At 41.2% G+C, this 18,725-nt stretch overlaps 1 pseudogene; it reads right to left on the bottom strand.

The window, feature by feature from the left end:
• Window positions 1-12,046: 12,046 nt before the first annotated feature.
• Window positions 12,047-12,911, bottom strand: LOC135275171 (insulin-like growth factor-binding protein 4; annotated as a pseudogene).
• Window positions 12,912-18,725: the final 5,814 nt, after the last annotated feature.

Here is an 18,725-nt window from a genome sequence, read left to right as displayed (position 1 = left end):
CCAGGCTGGAGGTGTGATCTTGGCTTACTGAAACTTCTGCCTCCCGAGTTCGAGGGATTCTCCTGCCTCAGCCTCCTGAGTAGCTGGGATTACAGGCGTGCACCGCCACGCCCAGCAAATGTTTTGTATTTTTAGTAGAGACGGGGTTTCATCATGTTGGCCAGGCTGGTCTCAAACTCTTGACCTCAGGTGATCCACCCGCCTGAGCCTCCCAAAGTGCTGGGATTACAGGCATGAACCAGCACACACCGCTTGGAAATAACTTTTTTTCTTTAAGTGTTTTAAAATGAACTCATGTGATTCTTTTTACCGGTAGGTGCTGGATTCCCTGGCTTCCTTTAACTGTTGTTAGTATCATCACCCTTGATTTCTTTCAGTTAACATTTGCTTGATCATTGTTATTGATTATATTCTGTATTATTATGCTTCACGTTCCTTGTAAAGAGCATATACTTGAATTCTGTGTGCATATGCGTGTTTGTGTTTTAATTCTAGCCGAGTCTTTTCAGGATTACTCTCTTTCAATATGATCTTGCTTCTGTCATTTTCTCTTATGATTTCTAAATTTACGTTTCCTTTCTAGTCTATTTTCTTCCTGAATGATGTTGTTTGCAATTTTTTTTCAATCATGTGGATGATATATAACCTGCTGTAAACCTCATAATGGTTCTCCTACCATTTAAAAAGACGTTTGTAAACTGCTTTCCTGTTAGTGTGTTAGTTTAATGCTTTCATCATTCATTTTGGTATTAAAAGTTGACAAAGCATTAAATAAAATGTGAACAAATATATAAGGGCAAATAATCTCAAAATACAGGAGCTGTGGTAGGGTAGTCATATTAAAAAGGCTGCTGGATTTAGATAAGATCATGTAATTATTTTCCACTTGAATGCTTTCTGTAGTTAGGTGTCTCATTTTCCCGTCTTACTTAAAATAAGGGGAAAGAAAAGCAACAGCTGTAGTTGATTGTAAAGATTCCTGATCTTTTCAAAGACATCGACTCCCTACAAAACAGAAAAAAGGAGTCTTTGCAGATAATCATCTTTGTGAAGACATTTCTGTCCTTAGACGGACTCCTTTTCAAATTTACTACAAGGAAGTTGTCTTTCCAGTCTTTTGCTTTTCTTTATTTCTTCATTTCCTTTTTTCCTTTTGTCGTTTCTTTTTTTCCTTTTTGGTATAGGGTATTAGATCTAGAAGTTATCTCAGAGAGTATCTAGTAAGTCACTTTCAATCCCATCAGTAAGTGGTAAATATTATTAATATCTTTACGTATTTTCTTTCAGTTTTCTCTTCAGTCATACATATACATCTATTTATCAAACTTCGGTTTTCTCTTTTTTTGAACAATTTATGGATAATTGTCCATATCCTTGTGTATATTTCCAAAACATCATGTTTAATTGCTAATAATATTCTACTATGTATTTAGTCAATCCTTACTGGTTTATTTTTTTCAGTTTTAACTTTTAAAAATAACGTTCTGATTAACGATGCTGTGCATTGTTATGCATTCTCTATGTTTATAATTAAGTCTTGAAATAAGTTCCTGGAATTACAATTGAGTCAAATAATTCAATGTTCTCAAGACAGTTAATAAACATAATGCCAGAACCTATAATTTCCAAATACTCACCAGTAAAAGCTATTTTAATAAGTTAAATTTGTTTGACATTTTATTCAATATTAAATGATTGACTTTCAAATATTTATTGTCTGCTTATATTCTTCTTGTGGACATCTTTTAATATGCTCATTTCATATAAAGTGGTATGCCAAAGCATATATTATATTTATAAGGATTCCATGAAATTATGAATGATCACTGGCACTGGGATGACACACTCCCTTGCCTATCTATTGCCTGGGACCGCCAGCCTTATCTTAACTTCTCCCACTACCACATCGTTCTTAAATATCCCCAGACCCATTGTCTGTGATTGTCAAATGGCACTGACATCGTGTTTGCTTTGATTCAAATAGCTCCACCTTATACTGAAAGAAGGGCATGTTTTATGCTGCAAAACACTATTTGCAGACTCATAACTCACAATTAAAGATAAGGAATATGGTGAAATTGCAAAGCAAGTCAGATTCTTCAATTGTGTGTTCATCACAAGTGAAATTGGCCTAATTTGGTATTCTGAACAAAATGTTAATTCTGGTATAAATCTGAGAAAATAGGCCCAAAACAAGCTAGAGTTTTATTCTGATCTTTATGTGTTGTTAGTGAGTGTTGTCCCTTCCGCATTCTAAACTGATTTGTTTTTGACAGTACTTATGGACAGATGTTATAAAATTAGGGGCATAGCTACTTCAACCTTGTACTTCACATTCTGTAGACCTGGCCAAAGTAAGGATTTCCTTCTTTATTCCATGATATGCTGCCTTCCAAAGTTGGGTGCAATAAAAAGCCTCAGCTGAAAGGAAGTCCAAACCAGGTTTGCATTTATCAAGTTGTATCTGAAAAATGAATGTGGTCAGCTGAAAAAAACTGCATGAAATGACTGTGTTCTTAAGACTCCTGCCTGAGAAGACTAATGCGGATGGCATGTTCATTTGTGTTGCTGTAAAGGAATACATGAAACTATGTAATTTATAAAGAAACGGAATTTATTTGGCTCATGGTTCTGCCGGCTGTATAAACATAGCACCAGCATTGGCTCATCTGCTGAGGGCCTTGGGGAAATTACAATCATGGCTGAAGGTGAAGGGGAGCCTGCATGTCACATAGTGCAAGAGGAGACAGCCGGGCGCGGTGGCTCACGCCTGTAATCCCAGCACTTTGGGAGGCTGAGGCGGGTGGATCACGAGGTCAAGAGATCGAGACCATCCCAGTCAACATGGTGAAACCCCGTCTCTACTAAAAATACAAAAAAATTAGCTGGGCACGGTGGTGCGTGCCTGTAATCCCAACTACTCAGGGGGCTGAGGCAGGAGAATTGCCTGAACCCAGGAGGCGGAGGTTGCAGTGAGCTGAGATCGCGCCATTGCACTCCAGCCTGGGTAATGAGCGAAACTCCGTCTCAAAAAAAAAAAAAAAAAAAAGAGGAGGCAAGAGACAGAGAGACAGAGAGAGAGACAGAGAAATAGGAAGTGCCAGGCTTTGTGTGAACTCATAGAGCAAGAATTCACTCATTACTGTGAGACTGTTGCCAATCCATTCATGAGGGATCTGCCCCCATGACCAAACACTTCCCAAAGGCTCATCTCCAACATTGGAGGTCCCATTTCAACATGAAATTTGGAGGGGACAAACATCCAAACCATATCAAATGACAAAGGGACCACAACTTGAAAAATATTCAGATTGGCAGTGAGGAAGTCTAGATTTTCAACAAGAAAGAACAAAATTCTGATTCTCATCTTTCTCTTCTTCCCTAAACCATAATAATTCATATTATGATGACATGGGTATACAGACTTTCAAATTAACTCTTTTTACATCTGTATTTTTTAAGCCTCTTGAGCTACGTTATTTTTATTTCCATTTCCTGGCTCTTCTGCAGCATTAAAATCAGTCTTTCAGGCCAAGGCAGGTGGATCACCTGAGGTCGGGAGTTTGAGACCAGCCTGATCACCATGGAGAAATCCAGTCTCTACTAAAAATACAAAATTAGCCAAGAGTGGTGGCACATGCCTGTAATCCCAGCTACTCAGAAGGCTGAGGCAGCAGAATTGCTTGAACCTGGGAGGCAGAGGTTCTGGTGAGTCAAGATCGTGCCATTGCACTCCAGCCTGGGCAACAAGAGCAAAACTCCATCTCAAAAAAAAATCATGTTTTCACTTTTCTTGCACCCTATGATAAGCCTCAAAATTACTATATGGGGTACCCAAAAGATAAGATACTGTTATTAGCCTCAAAGATTTTACTATTCTAGCCACATAGACAATGGTTTCCCTGTTTCTGAACACTCCTAATTTATACAAATAGAACTTCATGCTTTATATTCTTTATCAGACTCCACATAGTTGAAAATTACTTCCTTCCAATCTGGAAAAGATGGTTTTCGAGTTGTAACTGGTCACAAATTGCTCGTCAGTCTGTGTGTTCATCCTACGGTTTCAATATCTTCTAAAGTATGTTTAAGGTACTAGTCTCAATTCATTTTTATATTAAAAATAGTTATTTTTATGATACATACCTGCATTTCAAAATTTCTGATTAGAAGATGACAAAGTAGAAGGCACTTGAACACTAACTTTTGATATTTTGATACAAATAAAAATGGGAATCTTTCAAAATGACTTTTAAGCAAGGATCTGGTAATCTATGTATTTGAAACCAGTAGCTCAGTATTTTAAGGTAAACTTAGTTGAAGGATTTACACATACATAAATATGCATAAATCAAAAGTGTAAATCTCAATGAATTTTAAAAAAAACACACACCGGGAAAACACCTTAACATTCTCTCTTATGCCTGCACCGAGTCATAATCCACAATCCCCCTCCTAAACAGTAACCATTATTCCTTAATCACCAGAGATTATTTTTGCCTGTTTTGAAACATTTAGGTAAATGCATTTAGATAAATAAACTCTTTTTCTTTAAGGCCTCTTTTTGTAAACATGCTACTTGTGGGATTTATTCATATTTTGTATGTGGAAACGGTTCATTTATTTTTACTGGTGAATAGTATTTTTCTTCTATGAAAACACCATAGTTTTATTTCTCTGTTCTGTTTTGGTGAGCATTTTGTTCGTTTCCAATTTTGATATTTTGATTAGTCTGCTATGAACATTTTTATACATCTATTTTGGTACACAGATGCGTAGGGTTTTGTTGCAGGATCATAAAATATGCATTCATTTACCTTTACTGAATACTGTAAAATGATTATTCAAAGTGACTGTATAGCAAAAATTTCCCCTCCTTATAGTATAAATAAGAATTCTAGAGTTCCACATCCTTGTTCAGATCTGGTAGTTTCTCCTGTTTTTGGTTTAGCTCTAATAGTGAGTGCATGAAGTTGTATTTACTTGTTATACTATTGATCCCTAATGAAGCATGCCTCCTGGTATTTTGCCATGTGTATCCCCACCCCCACTGACTCAGGTCTTGGCCACGTGATTAGATTTGGCCAGTGGGTGCTTAGCGAGTGTGATGCAGGAGAAGACTTTACAACCACTTGTGAACACTGTGAACTCTTAATTTTGGAATGCTCTTTGTTGGAAATCAGCTTCCACACTGAGAGGAGCCCAGTAGTCCACATGGAGAGGTCATAGGGAGGAGAACCAGAACTTCTGGTCATAGTCCCAGCTATGCTTCCAGCCAACCATGAGCACACTTGCTGGCCACATGGGTGAGGTCATTTTGGAAGTTCCAGCTGTCTTAGCAATAGTCAATGTCACCTGAAACAGAAGAACCATGGCCCAGTCAAGTCACAGAGTCATGAATAATAAAGAATTATTGTTATATTAATTTGTTAACTTTGGGATGACTTGCTATCAAGTAATAAATAACTTAGACAAAAATTTACATCTAATTGGTTTTAATGTTTATATATCTCATGATTTCAAATGTTGATTATCTTATTGATGTTTGGCCATGTTCTAGTTACTACTGATGCATAACAAGCCACCCCAGGGTGTTAAGCAACAGTCAGTTTCTTATACCAGTTTTGTGGTCCAAGGAACTAGACAGAGCTCAGCCATGAGAGTGTGTTTCTGCCACCGAGCATTCGGGGCTGAAGGCTGGAATCATCTGGAGACTCCTTCCTCACTTGTATGTCTAGGTCCTGGGCTGAGATCAGTCCAAGTCTGGGCTCACCTGGCAGTTGATTGGAGCACCTATGCTTGGGCTTGCCATGTAGTTTGGCCTCTCACAGCACGAAGACTTGATTCTAGTATGGAGCATACCAACAGGGAGCCTCTTCAAATGAGGAAGATTTCCATGGCCTCTCATGACCTGGCCTCAGAAATCTCATAGCATTATTTCACCACACTCAGTGGGTCAACACAGTTACTGCCACAATATATTTAAGGCCATAGACCCTACTTCTATGGAAAGAACAAATTGGGGACCATATGTTTAACCTCCCACAGACTGTTTTGCGTCCTCTAAAGTGTGGTGCTTGTACAAGTCCTTGGGATAAAGAAGTTTTGTTTCACATAGACTATTTTTATTTTTCTCGTTGCTGTGTAGCTGTTATACACATACGGTGTGTATGTGTTTGTATATATTCTTCTTTCCCCATTGTGTGAATTGTGTTTTATCTCAATAGTACATATTAATAAACAAAATTTATAATTTTAATATAATTCAATTTGTATTAGTCTTTTGTTTGTTTGTTTGTTTGTTTTTGTTGTTGTCTGTTTGTTTTTTGAGATGGAGTCTCACTCTGTTTGCCAGGCTAGAGTGCAGGGGTGCCATCTTGGCTCACTGCAACCTCTGCCTCCTGGGCTCAAGTTATTCTCCTGCCTAAGCCTCCCAAATAGCTGGGATTACAGGCACCTACCACCATACCTGGCTATGCATTAGTCTTTTATATCTGATTTAAGAAAGATTGGTTCAATCCGAGGTCAAAAAATTATTCTCATATGTAATCTTATAGAAACTATTTCTTTACCTTTCACACTTAAGTCTCCATTGGTATTGACTTTAGTGTATGCATTAGGAAGAGGACACATTTTTTTCCCTATGTGGTTATCCAATTGATCTAGCCTCATTTGCTAAAAAGAAAGGATCTTTTTTTCTAATTTGGGTAACTACATATATCTGAACCTGTTTCTAGCACTCTATTCTAATCAATTGGCCTATTTTTCCTATCTTTATTCCAACACCAGAACATCTTAATCACCGTAACTTTGTAGCTTTATAATACATTTTGATATCTGGTAGTACAAATCAGCTTGCCGCTAACACACACACACACACACACACACACACACACACACACAAAACCCTGTTGAGATTTTCATTGCGATTACAGGAAATTTATACAAAAATTGAAAATATTTTACAGATTATAAATGAGTATTTAAATCCATGAATATGGTATATACCTCATTTCTGTAATTTCTCTTTTATGTCTTTCAGCATAGAAGTTTTGCGTATCTTGATTACATTTATCCTGAAGTCTGTAATGGTTGTGTTAATATTGTAAATGATATTCTAAATTCTAACATTTTTTGTAAATCTTTTTTCTCTTTTTTGTTAGTATTACTTAATCAGCAAACTTGCTAACTATAATTATTTTTGACAGCTTTTCCAAAGATTTTTTTGGATTCCCCACATAGCCGCCTATGTCTGCCAATAATGAAAATTTGTTTCTTCTTTTCTAATCTATTTAGAATCCTGCTTTTAATCATTTATACATGCTTCTTGCCTTATTGCACTGACAAAACATAAAGTTAAACACAGCAGTAGCAGCAGATAACTTGGTATAATTTCTGATCTCAGGGAAAAAGCTTTTATCATTTCACCTTTCAGTTTCATACTTGTGTTTTTTAGTGATACTTTTTAAAGTAGAGAAAATTTATTTTTTATTTGTGTATTTTTATGGGGATCTTCCTGAGTGAGGTATACTCTACCCAAACTTCAATCTGAGCTCCATAGAAACTGAGACAAAGACTGAATCATAGTAATCATTGTTTACTAGAAGAAATCATACTCAAATAAATGAAAGCACCATAAGAAAAATAACTTCACATGGAGTCTTCAGTGTCATATAACAAGTGCCTAGAACATGGGCAGGCAAATAGTAAACATTCAATTAACATTTGCTGAATTAATATCAATTATGTGGGTCCTAAGAGGAATTTGCTTTACTTAAAGTTCTTTATGTTACAAGTTCTAATCAACTAACAGTGACACCCTTGCAGAAGCTTTATTTTTAAATGAAGACATGTTTTATAGTTGGCTGTTTCTTAAATGAGCCTCTCTGAAAGTCATGGGCAGCAGAGTAAACTGTACTTGTGGGAAAGAAACTTCCATGCAAGGCTAAACTGATGTAGTCTGGGTTTGCAGCTTATCAGTTCAGTATAGGTTTAATTTCAACTTTCCGGTAACTTTAAATAATAAATACTGCCCAGAATAGAATAATCAGACAGTATAGTTTCATTTGCTTAAGAACATGTAGACATCATACTTTCTTGTGAAATGATAACTTCTGTAAAAAGACTTTGAAGTTTTAATTATTTAAAGGTTGCATACAAAAAGCTAGTTTAGAGGGAGCTTTTTTATAACATGCTGTTCTTTTACTTTCCAGGAAAAGAAAAGAAGCTAAAAAGTAATTAAAATAATGAAGGTGAAAGTGATTATTATCTCCATGGTATCTCCAAAAACAAAATAAAATGCGATACAATGAAAAACAAATTTAAACAATACGGGAAATAATTAAAACCCTGCTAGAATCTTTTAGATTCGCTGGCTCCCAGCGAAAATCATACTAAAAGATGAGTAATTAAACCCAAGTTTTCACTGTAGGAAATACTAATGTCTGAAGAAGCAGAAGAAAAAATTATTTTACAGGTCAGGGATAAGTCATAAAAAGGATAATAGGGAAAAAAGATAAAATAGCCAAAAACAGGTAGGGAGGGGATTAAATGACAGTAATTCTGCTCTTTCAGAAACTATTTAATTGGCTTTGACACCATGAAAGCTTCCATAATCTCCAGATATCACTAGTAAGACCTCAAAATTATTTATATGTAATTTAATGACTCATAATATAAAATATCTTTGATATAAAATGGGATTCTGTGTACACTGGGGGCTTTCTCAGAGTAAGAGCTTGTCAATAATTCATCTTGTCCATGGTCAAATCTTGTCAAAGTTCACTTTATGGCTGTACATTCGAAGTTCAAATCTCTCACCAAAATACAATGCAAATTTCAGAGAAACAGACCTGCTCTTATATATGTATATATCAATTAAGTAGTGCATTTTCTAAGATTGTAATAGAAGTAACAGCTGTAAGACCTATCTAACAAGGTATTACAAAACTCAGACCTACTGCGTCAACACTTGGTATCATAAAGCTGTTGTCCTGCAAGCCTCTCACAGGTAACTATTAATAAAATCAGGTTAAGAATTCTATGATATCATCCTCTTATTGATGATTTGCACAGGAACTATGGCAAACAGTTTAGGCACTCGAATATTTCAATTAAATTAATAATGCTAAAATAAGTCAAATACCATTTTGATTACTACTGCAAAAAATGCAATGCTGTGACTGCTGATAATCTCTGAAAGTTATTCATTGTGTATAATTGAAACTCTATATCCATCTAACAGCAACTGCCTAATTCCTGTTCCCTGGAGCCCTGGGCAGCTACCATTCTACTCTGTGTTTCTCTGAGTTTGACTATGTTAGATACCTTGTATGAGTGGAATAATGCAATATTTGTCATTATCTTGCTGGCTATTATCACTTAGCATCATATCCTCCAGGTTCATCTATGTTGTAGCATGTAACAGGATTTTCTTGTTTTCTAAGTCTGAAAAAAATATTCCATGCTATGCATTTACCACATTTTCTTCATTCATCCATCAATGGACATTTAGTTCCTATGCATAACTTGGCCACTGTGAATAATGCTACAATGAACATGAAACCCTTTCTCAACAAAATTAAAAACAGAACTACCATGTACAATTCAACTGCAATCACACTCAGATTGCACAACCCAAGAAAACTGGAATCCTTTTTTTCTTAACACTTAAACCACTTTTTTTTTTTTTTAACAAATGGTGATCTGAGTCAAGAGATGCTAAGTAACTTGTAGAGATTACATAGCTAAGAAGGGGTAGAGTTAGAAATCAGATCCAGAGCTGCCTAACTCTAACATGTATTCTTAAACAAAACATTAACAATTGTTTAGAAATAAGTAATATATATCTTTTTATCTTTTTTTTAAAACTATGAATGGATAATAGCAGATTACCTGATGACGATATGAACCTGTCAGAAAATGAATTTGTAGGGTCTGGTTTAGCATAAGGAATAAATAAAGAAATATAAATGTACAAAAACACTTTACATAAATCCCATTGTGCTGACAGAATTGGCTATCTGGAGAAAATGCTGACCACTTACTGAATATCATATTAAAAATTAAATTTTAAATGGTTTCCAATTTAAAATATAAAGAATGACAAGAATCTAGAAAGTGAGGCTGGCACCATGTTTCAAGCCTGTACACCCAACACTTTGGGAGGCTGAGGTCGGCAGATCGCTTGAAGTCAGGAGTTCAAGACCAGCCTGGCCAACATGGTGAAACTCTCATCTCTACTTAAAATACAAAAATCAGCCAGGCATTGTGTTGGGCAACTGTAGTCTCAGCTACTTGGGAGGCTGAAGCAGGAGAATTGCTGAAGCACAGGAGGCGGAGATTGCCGTGAGTCAAGATTGCACCACTGCACTCCAGCTTGGGCAACTGAGCGAAACTCTGTCTCAAAAATAAATGAGAAAGTGAAAAACTAAAGAGTTCAGGAGAGCATTTTAAAATAATGTGATTGCAAATGAATTTGAATTCATTTAAATGACAATATGAACTGGGTACTTACCACGTATCAGACATTCTTCTAGATACTAGGGTTATAGTACGAAAAGCAGACGGTAATAGTTGTATGTGGAATTTATATTTTACTGAGAAAAAGACATGATAAATACAATAAGAAAAATGTGAAATGGTGATCAGTGTTAACGAGAACAAAAAGCAAGAAAATGGGGCAGAGAATGCTGGAGCAGGGTTGACAGATTTTGATTCAGATGGACACAAGAAGTATTCCTGCAATGGGATGTTTAAACAGAGATCTGATCAAGGCGAGGCATGTACCACGGTGGGAAGTGACAGACGAGCTCTCCCAGCAAAGAGGTGCACATGAAGTCCTGGAGTAACAGCGTGAGTAATGAGTAGCAAGCTGGAGGCCAGTGTGGCTGGAGCAGAATTAGCGATGGGGAGGGGCCGGTATGCACAGAGCTGCTCCCATATTCTTTTTTTTTTTTTTTTTGGACATTTGTTGGTTTTATTCTGTTTTGTTACAAAAACAAAAAAGAAAGAAATAGAAGAAAAGACATCATGGCCAACTGGTAGGTTCCTAAGACTCCTTCCATCCAGTCAAGTCAGAAGATGCCCAGGGGAGTAGGGAGGTGTGGGGAGGGAGCTGCAGGGGAAGGAGATATGGAGAGGGAGGCAGAGCCACAGGCAGTGAGCCACTGGAAGGATACTGTCATCCAGGTGACTTCAGGACTGTGACCACAACGGGGTAGGGAACAGGACCCAGGAAGCCCCCTCATCTAGCACGTGGTCTTCTCCATTAGGCACATTCAATCCACTCTTGCATTCTTTCTTCCCACCCTGGCTGCTCAAAGAAATGCACCCCATCCCCCTAGCCCTCTGTCCTTCAAGTCTTCCTTTGACCCCCTTCCCTCGCCCACAGCAGGGTCTCTCTGCCAGCCAACCAAGCAGATGGCACCACAACCAGACCTAAAGGCAGGACCTGGGGAAGAAGAGAGGGGGAGCCTGGCAAGTCTGAGTTTTGGGAGTGGGTCTGGGTCTCGTGACCATTAAGCCATCTGCTGCCCCACACTTCCCCAGGCTCCCACCCTCTGACTAGCTTGAGAGGAGGGACGATGGTCAGGGTACATGCCTCTTCTCCTCTGACTCTGGGAATGAGGTTTTTCTTCTCCCACAGGCTTGAGCTCACCTTATAGAAGTATCTCTACATGCCAAAATCAGAGAAAGTCAGAATAAAAGCTCCCAAGGCTGAAAACTAGAGCTGGTACCTAGTACGTGTTACGTAAATGTTTTTAGGTAGCTGGATGGATGGATGAAAGAAAGAAAGAAAGAAAGAAAGAATGAATGAATGAATGAATGAGTGAATCCAGGATCGATCTGGAAACACACCAGGGCTCAGACCTCTTGGGCTAAGTGCCACTTTCAGTCCTCTTGGGCTGTGTAAGACCAAAGAGAACACCCCAGGCTATGGCTTACTCCAAGGGCTCATAAGCACACACACACACACACACACGCGCAAACACACGCACACGTGCACATGTGCATTCGAGGGAAACTTCTGGGCAGGGCCGGACTCAGACTCAGACTCCACTCCAGGTCAGCTCTGCAGCCTCCAGAGCATGGGAGTAGCAGGGGATGCTGAGCCCTCAGCCTGCTGGCAGGCCTCACTCTTGAAAGCTGTCAGCCAGCTGCTGGCAGTCCAGCTCCCCCATCGGCTCTGGGCCCTCCGGAAGCTTCACCCCCGTCTTCCGGTCCACACACCAGCACTTGCCACGCTGCCCATCCAGAGATGGGTAACACTGCTTGGGGTGGAAGTTGCCATTGCGGTCGCAGTTGGGGATGGGGATGATGTAGAGGTCCTCGTGGGTGCGGCTGGGGGAAGCGGCCAGCCGCTCCAGGGCCCGGTGCAGCTCGCTCTGGCAGGTGCCCTAGGGCAGAGGCCGGGGTTCCTCCTGGGGTGCCCCATTGACCTTCATCTTGCCCCCATTGGTGCTCCGGTCTCGAATTTTGGCCATGTGCTTCTGCAGGCACCTTCGGTCATGGGCGCTGCAGGGGTTGAAGCTGCTGTTGGGGTGGTCACCTTCATCCTTGTCAGAGTGCTGCTGGCTTTGCCGGATGGCCTCGACCTCTGCCAGCTCCATACACACGCCTTGCCCGAGCATCAGCGTGTGCAGGGGCTTCTCCACCCCCCGGGGCGGGGAGCAGCGCAGGCCCGAGACGCAGCGGCGGGTATACACCCCGCAGGGCATCCCCAAGCCCAGGGCGCAAGTAGCACAACAGCCGCAGCCAGGTTCCCGCACCAGCTCCGTGCAGCCCACGGAGGGGTGGCAGCGCGCCAGCTTCTCCTTGGTGCAGGTCGGGCAGTGAATGGCTTCGTCGCCCAGGCTCAGCCCGGGCCCGGCCGCCAGCAGCAGGATGGCCACGAGGCAGAGGGGCAGCATGATCGCGCGAAGACTGGGCGCGGGCGCGGGGCGCGGGCGGGGAGCGCAGGCGCGCGAGCGGGCGGCGGAGGACACACGGCGGCAGCGCCCGGAGCGCCTGGAGGACCCGACCCGGAGGGCTCGGGGAGATGGGTCGGCCCGGCGGGGCGGGCGGACGCAGTCGGAGCGGGGAAGTCAGCAGGCGGGCGGCGAGGCGACGGGGCAGGGGGCTGAGCCGCTGCTCCCATATTCTAATGGCTGAAGGGCTGCCGAGGAGCCCGTGTGCACATGTTTTCCTTGGTAATTAATAATCAGAGTTCTGAGGTCTTTGTAAAACACAACTTTCAACAGAGTGACTGCCCAGCTGAAAGGCTGAGAGGGTTGGCCACAGAGATCCACTCAGAGGAGGAAGCAAGTCCCAGGGCGGTTCACCTCCTGCCCGGCAGCCTGGTCTGCAGGGTTCCTCAGCCCCACTGTGACCATGAACAACTCTCAAAGGTGAGCATCCGGAAGAAGTGAGCGATGTCTTCTGCAAGCAACACGTCCACTCTAACAGAGGGCGCCTCCCTGGGAAACAGCCTTCCCAGGACGCCGTTTATCCCAAATTCCTTTTTGTTCTTGGACAAAGAAGAGAAGGTTCAAGTCCCTACTTCACACTTCTCCCTGGCTTCAGATCATGGACCCCAGACTGAGTACGACGTTGAGAAAAGGGGAACACGAGAAAAAGAAATCCAGAACCAGCCACTTCGCAAGCAGTAACAACCAAACTTGAAAGGACTACAGTTTTGTTGTCAGTAATGCTATCTGTGGGCCTCCACTGGCCCTTCCATTGGTGGGCCCAGGGTACTTGGTTTATACTCAGGCTCTGAGTATAAACGGAAGGGCCAACGTCTTAAGCCTGATACTCTTCAAAGCAGAGAAAGGAAATCACCTGCACCGTTCTCTGACCGGAAAATAATCAAAGTTGCGGTATTTAATGAACTTTGAGTTTATTCTTGATATCATTACAGATTATTTAAGTATATGGAGATATATTCTATCAAAACCAATTAACCTCGTTTAAAAAAGCACATTTTCCAGCAGAGGTGGGGGATGGAGACAGCAAACCACCATGGCATGTATATACCTATTCAACAATCCTGCAGGATGCAGGATGTGCACATGTACCTCAGAGCCCAAATACAATAAAAATAAAAATAAAAATAAAAAAGCCCATCGATGATAGACTGGACAGGGAAAATGTGGCATATATACACCATGGAATACTATGCAGCCATAAAAAACGATGAGTTTGTGTCCTTTGTAGGGACATGGATGAACCTGGAAACCATCATTCTCAGCAAACTGACACAAGAACAGAATATCAACACTGCATGTTCTCACTCATAGGCGAGTGTTGAAATGAGAACACATGGACACAGGGAGGGGAGCATCACACACTGGGGTCTGTTGGGGGGGACTAGGGGATGGACAGCAGGGGTGTAGGGAGTTGGGGAGGGATAACATGGGGAGAAATGCCAGATATAGTTGATGGGGATGGAGGCAGCAAACCACATTGCCATGTATGTACCTATGCAACAATCCTGCATGTTCTTCACATGTACCCCAAAACCTAAAATGCAATAAAAAAAAATGCATTAAAAAGGACCGGGCGTGGTGGCTCACGCCTGTAATCCCAGCACTTTGGGAGGCCGAGGCAGGTGGATGACGAGGTCAAGAGATCGAAACCATCCTGGTCAACATGGTGAAACCCCATCTCTACTAAAAATACAAAAAATTAGCTGGGCATGGTGGTGCGTGCCTGTAATCCCAGCTACTCAGGAGGCTGAGGCAGGAGAATTGCCTGAACCCAGGAGGCGGAGGTTGCGGTGAGCCGAGATCGTGCCATTGCACTCCAGCCTGGGTAACAAGAGCGAAACTCCATCTCAAAATAATAATAATAATAATAATAAATAAAAATAATAAAAATAAAAAACATTTTCTCCACAAATATTTCTGTCGTCTTTAAAAAGTCTCCTTTTTGAGACAGGCTCTTGCTCTGTCACTCAGGCTGCAGTGCAGTAGCATGATCATGGCTCACTGTAACCTTGAACTCCTGGCCTCAAGCAATCCTCTCACCTCAGTCTCCCAAAGTACTGGGATTACAGGTGTGAGCGACTGCACTCAGCCAAAAATCTCATTTAAATGTACCTATCTGAGCAGCTTATCTTAGCCCTCTGAAGCCAATACACTGTTACAGAAATCAAAGCTCCCTTGCCTCTGTTCATGACCCAAAACACCAAGAATCAATCCTGCTTATACAGGATCGACTGATCAGTTATAGAATTCTGTTCTAGCCTTTTCCCCCTACACGCCACACAGCTTTCTCACTCAGTTTTGCTCTGTGTAAAAGAATTTCAGTCCAAATCTATTGGACTGTCATAGCAAGGCCTTGTTTTCCAATTCTTCAAAAGTTGGTGGTAACTAAAATAGAAAAGAGATTCTTATCAGAAAGAAACTTAGAGATTTGATTACATGAAATTTAGCCAGTAAAATATTCCATGCTATACATTTACCACATTTTCTTCTTTCATCCATCAGTGGACATTGAGTTTATTTGTATATCTTGGCCACTGTGAATAATGCTACAAAAAACCTGAAACCCTTTCTCAAAAAAATTAAAAATAGAACTACCATGTGCAATTCTACTCTACAATCACGCTCAGATTATATAACCCAAGAAAACTGGAATCGAGATCTTAAACCACTTTTTTTTTTTTTTTTTACAAATGATGATCTCAAGGGAGGAAAAGTTCAGATTCAAACAACTCAAAGAGGTAAATTTGTAGGTTAAAAAAAAAGCTGAGGGCCTCAATATTATAGCTTCTCTTCTGTGTGCTGATACTGTGCCCAGCAGTGTGGCATGCCATATGATGAAGGAGACTGAAAAACAACTTCCGATGCTACAGTGTCCAGGGGCCTAGCTCATTCTCTATAGTCTGTGATCCACATTACCACCACAAAGTTCATCCCTGCACTTTGAAGGTCCCAACTTATGTAAATTCTACACATCACAGGAAAATAAAAACAACAGTTATTTTAAATACTTAGAATGGAGGAATAAAAAGTACAAAAGAAAATATTATATGACTGTATGTAGCTTGTCTTTTGATTCTCTAGAAGAGATGATTTGAAGTATCTGGCAGAAGAAATTTCAAAGTGGCAAAGTGTTCAAGATGAAGAACATAAAAGTTTGAAAATTTTGCAAGCTGACAATGCAGTAGAAAAGAAAAACCCATTTTCTGAGGAGAAACTGAAGTCAGCTGCAGAAATTTGTGTAAGTAACAAAGAGCCAAATGCTAATCACCAACTTGATGGAGAAAATGTTTCCGGAGCAAGTTAGAGAAATTTGCAGCAGCCGTTACTATCACAGGCCCAGAGGCCTGGGAGGGGAAATGGTTTACCGGGCTGGGTCCAGGGTCCCCCTGCTGTGTGCAGCCTCCAGACTTGGTGCCCTGCATCCCAGCTGCTCCAACCATGGCTAAATGAGGCCAAGGTACAGCTCAGGTCATGGATTCAGAGGGTGCAAGCCCCAAGCTTTGGCACCTTCCTCATGGTGTGTTGAGCCTGCAGGTGCAGAGCAGTCAAGAATTGATGTTTGGAAACCTCTGCCTAGATTTCAGAGGATGTATGGAAATGCCTGGATGTCCAGACAGAGGTGTGCTGCAGGGGCGGAGCCTTCATGGAGGACCTCTGCTAGGATAGTGCAGAAGGGAGACACTCAATGACAGCCCATGAAAGCAGCTTGGAGGAGAGCTGTGTCCTGCAAAGTCACAGGGGCAAAGCTGCCCAAGGCCATGGGAACCCACCTCTGGCATCTGTGTGACCTGGATATGAGACATGGAGTCAAAGGGGATCATTTTGGAGCTTTAAGATTTGATCGCCCTGCTGGATTTTAGACTTGCATGGAGCCTGCAGCCCCTTGGTTTTGACCAATTTCTCTCATTTGGAATGGAAGAATTTATCCAACGCCTGTACCCCCATTGTATATAGGAAGTAACTAAGTTGCTTTTGATTTTACATGCTCATAGGTGGAAGAGACTTGCCTTGTCTCAGATGAGACCTTGGACTTGAACTTTTGGGCTTGTTGAAATGAGTTAAGACATTGGGGAACTCTTGTGAAGGCACGATTGTAATTTGAAATGTGAGTCCATAAGATTTGAGAGAGGGGCCTTGAGCAGAATAATATGGTTTGGCTATGTCCTCTCCCGCAAATCTCATTTTGAATTGTAGGTCCCATAATCACCATGTGTCATGGGAGGGATTCAGTGGGGGCAGAATTTTCTCATGCTGTTCTCATGATAGTGAATAAGTCTCATGAGATCTGATGGTTTTATAAATGGCAGTTCCCCTGCACATGCTGTCTTGCCTGCCACCTCATAAGATGTGACTTTGCTCTTCCTTCACCTTCCTCCATGATTATGAGGTCTCCCCAGCCATGTGGAACTGTGAGTCCATTAAATCTGTTTTTCTTTATAAATTACCCAGTCTCAGATATGTCTTTATTAGCAGCACAAGAACGGACTAATACACCAAGAGAGAGTATAATGCCCCAGAGCCAGGTCCACTGTGACCTGTGGTAACAATGAGTGGGCACAGTTACTGGGACCTGGAGCACAGAGCATGCATCAAGATGCCAATTGTCAGGAGCTGTGTGTGGCAGTTATCTACTCCACATAACAAATTAACTCCCGCATTTAGTAGCTTCAAATAAACTTGATTATCTGACAGTTTCTGTGGTTCAGGAATCTGAGAGGGGCTCACCTGGAGACCTCTGACTCACAGTCTCTCAAAAGCTGCCATCAAGTCGTAGGCCAGGCTCATCTCAGGGCTCACCTGGGGAAGGATCCTCTTCTAAGCTCACACATGTGGTTGTCAGTATTTGGAAATGGAACCCTTGGAGGTTATTAGGTTAGATGAGGTCATGAGGGTGGGAACCTCGTGAATGGAGTCAGTGGCCTTACAAGAAGGAATGCCAGCAAATTCTCTCTCTCTTTTTTCCATGTGAGGACACAGCAAGAAGGCAGACATCTGCAAATCAGGGAGACAGCCCTCAGCAGAAACTAGATGTGTTGATAGCTTAATCTTGGATTTCTCAGCCTTCAGAATTGTAGAAAATAAATGTTTGTGGTTTAAGCCACCCAATCTATGATGTTTCATTATAGCAGCCTGAATTGACTAAGACAGATATCTTAAAAACCACCATCCCTTGTTGAGCAATACTGTTCTGCTCCTTAGGCTGATTTCAGTTTTCTTTCATTCAGTGTTTCATAACTTTAATTTGCTTTTTAAAAAATTCATCTAGATCTTTTATTCCTTTTATCCTAAACTTCAAACCACCCACTTTCTTCTCCAAGTTTTCTACTTGACATCATTCACTTCCTTTTCCTTCTCCTTCCTTCATTTCTCCCTTTCTCCCTCTTTCCCTCCCTTCCTTCATTCCTTTTGTCCTTTCTTCCTCCCTTCTTTCTTCCTTTTTATTTTTTTATCTAACTCTTTCCCTGGCAATTGTCCTTGACTCCTTTATTTACAGTAGTCACTCTTGATGGAGGCAGAGAGAGCATTTTGGATCTCCAAATGACTATGAAATCTTTATGTGTCTCATTAGAGCATGCAGGTAGTACATGTGTTTCAGTAAAATTGAGGAAGGCTGACAGAGACTCTGTGGTCTCTGCTGCATTTTCTCTGAAATAGCTACAGCTCTGCAAGTACAAGACACCATATTGTGTTAAGGCCTATCTAGCTTGGGCATCACTGTATCTTTGTCTTCCTAACAAAATGAAGTGGACATTTCAA

Source organism: Aotus nancymaae, unplaced genomic scaffold (genome assembly GCF_030222135.1).
Source record: "Aotus nancymaae isolate 86718 unplaced genomic scaffold, 86718_ANA_hifiasm-v0.15.2.pri h1tg000003l, whole genome shotgun sequence".
NCBI classification, from domain to species: domain Eukaryota; kingdom Metazoa; phylum Chordata; class Mammalia; order Primates; family Aotidae; genus Aotus; species Aotus nancymaae.
The sequence above is the reverse complement of the archived record's forward strand: the minus strand, read 5'-3'. Positions and strand labels throughout refer to the sequence as shown.